This window comes from Diadema antillarum, unplaced genomic scaffold (assembly GCF_040938485.1).
Source record: "Diadema antillarum isolate AM-2024a unplaced genomic scaffold, OU_Dant_1.0 scf00000226, whole genome shotgun sequence".
NCBI classification, from domain to species: Eukaryota; Metazoa; Echinodermata; class Echinoidea; order Diadematoida; family Diadematidae; genus Diadema; species Diadema antillarum.
The window spans coordinates 3,260,229-3,265,867 of record NW_027271115.1 but is presented as its reverse complement, the minus strand read 5'-3'; positions in this window follow the sequence as shown (position 1 = coordinate 3,265,867).

The following is a 5,639-nucleotide window of genomic DNA, read 5'->3' as shown; positions in this document are numbered from 1 at the left end:
TGCCGTTCGCCACTAACCATGCCGTGCTCCATTTCCACTTCTCGTCACGTGTATGTTTGCCTCTCTTTCTAATTCTCATTCTCCATTCAAATCTTTGTGACAGTGAATCTGTGGAAATTCAGTGGATTCCCATAAAAGATACAAGTGATATGTCTCCATGTGATATACTTTGTGCTATTATGTCATCTAAACAAACTCATTTTCCTTATTGTTGCATTGAATAATTGGATGTTTGGCATATGTAGTAATAATAAGGATGTTAATATACTTTAAGAGCTTTGAGAAAAGAAATTTCGTTTGTTTAATATATATATATTTTATTCAGATCACTAGACTGGGCCCCATTTCATAAAAAGTTGATACGATAGCAACTCTTGCTGGAATGGCAATTGTCATGGTAACAACAAGAATCAAGCTTCCTGATTGGTTGTTGCTATTGGAAGTTGCCATTCCAGCAAGAGTTGACATCCTAACATCTTTTATGAAATGGGGCCCTGGACTGTAAGCTAAAAATTAATTGCTCGCGCACAGATACATGTATGTGTGGGTGGGACCAAATTCACAATGATTGCACTCTTCAGTCAAATGCAGTATATTGTACACCTCATCTGGAAGGTGTAGCAAAAACATTGTGTTACTACAATTTATACACACAACACACACACACACACACACACACACACACTCACACACACACACAAGTTTCCAAATGACATTATTTCAAATCACAAGATTGCAGGGAAGAAATGTCAATATCAGTGTTGGCAGTCAACTTTGGTATACTGAAGTTCAGTGAGCGCACAAGTTGACCTGTGTATTTGTTGACTTATGTGAAAAATGTACGTGTACATCTCTCAGTGTACAATCTGCCACATTTGTCCAATCATTGATCAGTTCATTTGCAGCTTCAGCTAAAAAAACAGAAAAAAAGGAACAAGAAAGACAGCCCATTTTTTTTTTCTTCTGCAGAGTATGAATTCAGTTGATTTGTGCAACATTTTTTTTTGTATGCTACTTTCATTCTTGACATTCTGTGAAGCACAAACCTGCAACTTCTATACATTTCACATCCACGAACCTGATTGTACTCATCCATTGACTCGCAGCTCATTCCCGTAACAGCCATAGAACATAACAATCCTGCTTCATGATTAACACCATGCAACACATCTGACCTTTTTGTTTTTGTACCATTCACATAATCACGCTTATTATTATGTGTATCTGAATGACTTCTCTTGCAGAGAAGTCATATGCCATTACAGTGGTGACTGTTTAAAGAGTATTTGTCAAATATGGCACCTGGCATTTCAGATTATAGAATTACTATGGGCACATTTTCATCACATGTTTGAAAAGATCGCTGACTCGCAAACTGTTAAGTTTTGGGCAATATGGAAATCCTGAATGTCTTTTTTCAATGGGATATAGAGACTTGCAATTCATGTAGTGTTCAAGCCACCCACCCAAGAAAACAAACAAATGATTATGTTTCAAAGGAGATGTGTATTCGCAGACAGGTTTTCAGGAAATACTGCAGTGGTAGAAATGTTTGGAGATAGATAGATTCTATCTGGTCTTTTTCAGTCCATTTAAAACAAACTATAAGCAACAGTCTGCTGTGAGGCTCTACTTTTTGTGTCATGATAATAAACAGAATTTTAAAAAAAAGGCTTCAAAATGCATTTACTTGACTTAATTGTCACATTTACAGTGCTTAGTTTGTATGCAGTTATCATAAATTCTGCAAACTGCTAACAAAATGTGTAAGTGGATTAATGGTTTATCGATAGAAATGACTCTTTCCAGAGCATGCAAAATGTGCATTGTATTGAAAAAAAATATATAAACAAGCAGATAATTGCATCTCTGTTTTCATGGATGTTCCTCAACTTTTAACATAATTTTGTGCGAGAAATCTGTGTTGACCTAGCCACATATTAACATTGTTGAAGATTTACCACACAAAAAAAAAAAATCAGAAAAGGTTTGCACCCAACTGTATCACAAATGGCCCTACATACTAAGTAATGCCTGTATCTCAACTTGTCATGAAGAACTTTGACTTGTTGCCATCATTTTCAGCTGTTTCTCACTAGCTGTTGGGCTAGTTCATTGATGAATTTCATATGACTCTTCTAACGTTTTTGTTTTCGAATGGCCTTTAAAGGTTTATCAAAGCATTTTCATGTCATTGATGTTGACTTTCCCCTTCCACAAATTGTGTCTCGCAGAGTCCACTCGATAGAGTCCAGAGCGGCAAGCGGTCAAGCCTTGGGAGTGACCGCGGCAAGAAAGACGACGCTGACAGCGACGATGACGATTTGGTATTCTAAAAGTTAGGTTTCTAGGGTGTAGAAAGATTTTCCTCGTTAAAGTGCGAAAGAACAAGTCGTAGTTAACATCAAAGTTTGGACAATGAATCATGTTAGGAATGAATGAATTGTGTCCTCTGTTTTTATAGTCTTGGCAGAAAAAAAAAATATGTTAGAGTAATTTGATAGAGGTCAAATAGTGCACATTTTTTTTTCTGTTGAGTAATGTGTTATCAGTTTAGTTTTGCCTTCTGTTGTTGCATATTATGCAGCTTTAGATCTGCTATGCTAATTCTATGATGCACCTATTGGGTATTAAAATAATGTTGTTTAGCGCATATTTGAGACACCTGTTTCCATGAGAGCTCACATTGTTCAACCCAGGAGGAGGCGTGTCATAGAATTGGCATCGCAGATCTAAAGCTGCCCATTGTCTAAATGTTTCATTGTGTAAAGACAAAACAATAGACATAGTGATGGTAGAATAATTTTTTCAGGATGTTTCGTGAAGATATTTTTTTTTCTCTCTTACTCAAGTTAAATCTCTAGATCAGTTGTGCTGCAGGGTTGTGACAGGAAATGAAACCTTTGATGCAAATTATCCTACAAAAGTATTGGTGAATTATCGACTACAAGCCACGAAAAAGAAAACACACATGCACACACACACACATAATAAAAATTTAATCAATACTGGTAGTCATTGGAGATGTACATAGTACATGTAATGGCACTCATAATCTTATCAGTCTGGTAGTCTCACAGGGACTGAGTGTGGTGTGCACCTTTAATTTGTGTCGTTAATGAATCTGCGATCTATGGAAATGTAGGATCAGGGTAAGGCTGACTGTGTGTGTAGCAGCACATTGAAATTCTGAAAAAGTCTGAAATGTGCTATATAAAAACTAGCAACAAGGTATCATTATTATTAGCTAGTACAGTGTAGTTTCAAATGTAAGTTGAAATATCTTCTACATCTACGTCTAGTTCACATAATGTCTAGCCCCTTGCACTTACACATCAAGACATCTTCCTTTTTTGAATATCAGCATTATAGGGGAAATCCAGTCCAAATATAAGTTAGTCTGATAAGAAAGAGTAAAATATTATGAGTTCAACGGTATAGATTACATCGAAATCGGATGAAAAATAAGGAAGTTCAAAGTTTCGCTATTTTTGGGGGAAACAGTTCTTGAATAGTCAATATGAATATGCAAATAGCAAAGTGAGCATGTCATTCCCTCACAACCTACCATATACAGTGCATATCAAAAAAAAGGTAATCCAACTTTGGAGGGCTACTATTTCATAATTATGAGCTATTGAGAGCACAGTGTTAGTTGTGAGGGAAGGGGAACTCTTCCTCTTTCCATTGATACCTATTTATGTTGATAAATGTCATGCATGACTGAGCACATGAACTTTAAAGACAGCAATGACAAATTGCACTTTTTCCAAGTTTGCGTGTTATTGTGAAGGAACAATGCATGTCTCACTGCATGGATGAGATCTGTCAATGAAAGTGGCCAAAGAGGCCAGCCTGTACGAATGCAGATTTGTGTTTAGGGTTTGTGTTTAGGGGTTTTTCCTGACCTTTTATGGTTCATAACCTTTAAGATGGCCACCTGTTGGATAACTAAAGTCACTCCCACAGAGGTCAACCCACACAATCCCTTTTCTCTGTTCATATTCAACACATAGCTGGCAGCGACAAACCATGTCTTAAATGTGAAGAGAGAAAAATGGATAATGGTTTAGCCTTTATGAGAAGGACCAAGTTTACAACACCGTGGCCATGTTGTAGGCTATGAACCATAAATGGTTAGAAGAAACCCATAACACGAACCTGCAGTCATGCAGGCTGGCCTGATGATTCGACCACCTCCATTGACAGATCTCATCCATGCAGTGAGATATGCATTGTTCCTTCACAGTAACATGCAAACTTGGAAAACGTGCAATTTGTCATTGTTGTCTTTAAAGTTCATGTGCTCAGTTATGCATGACATTTATCAACATAAATAGGTATCAATGGAAAGAGGAAGAGTTCCCCTTTCCTGTCAACCAACATTGCACTCTCCATAGCTGATAATTATAAGATAGTAGCCCTCCAAAGTTGGATTACCTTTTTTTTTAATACGCACTGTAGTTTGTACATAAAATTTTGAAATTTCCAGTTTTTCATTCAAACGCAATTATGCCCAAGGCTCAAATCCTCATATTATCTAACTGATTACTACATTGTATTCTGAAGTTATTCAACCATAAATAACGTCATGTTTCAGGCTTCAATGACAGAAACAGAATTTTTGTCATTTTTTTTTGTACACGATCAATGGAAAATTGTGAGGGTATGACATGGTTAGCTCACTCATGTGCATATTCATACCCACTGTACAAAAACTGTTTTGGAGAAATTATCAAAACTTCAAAATTTCATAACTTCCTTATTTTTCATCCAATTTCAGTCAAACTCTTACCGCTGGACTCGTAAAATTTTACTCTTTTTCATCAGACTAACTTGTTATTGGACTGGATTTCCTCTTTAAGGCTGTAGCATGAAATTGGGACCCAGTTTTTAATTTCAATGTTTACCAGAGAGAAGGGCATTAAACTCTACACAGCAAAAGATTTCAGGTGTTTTTGTAAATACATACAAGCGGTCATGTATCAAGTTGCAATGTTGCGTGTGTGGAGCCCTGTTGTGTAAAAGACTTTTTACTACAAGTATAAAGCAAGTGACTGGGACTATGCCAACTGCATGGTAGCAACATCTGAATGCAAGTGTTTTTGGCATTTGATGTTGCTATACAAAAGTTTTTGCAGTCACCTGGTATTCTATGTCACCAGTAGATTGTATTAGACTCATAGACAGCTGGACCCTTTCATGTCCACTAGTCTTTAAAGGGATAGTACAGTATTGGTGGAGATGAGAATTGGGCTTTAAGTTTTTGCGAGATACCAAGAAAACACTTATGAATTAGTACAGAGCATAGCGTTTTAAGAGGAATTCAAAGTTCATTTGATAAAAATCGGGTTTGGAATGACTGAAACATCCAAAAACAAAGTAAAACAAAGCGATCGTAATAAAAGTTGGGTCCCACACTTTCTTAGAATCGCTATGTTTTGGATATCTCAGCCATTTCAAGACCAATTTTCATGAAATAAATGTTGAATTCCTCATGGAATTACATAATCTTTCATATTTCATAAGAGGTTTCTCATTATCTCACCAAAAAATGTTAGAAACTTGAAATTAGGTCTCAACCAAAACTATACGATCCCTTTAACATTTTGTGAAAATTTTGTGCAAGCTGATACCGA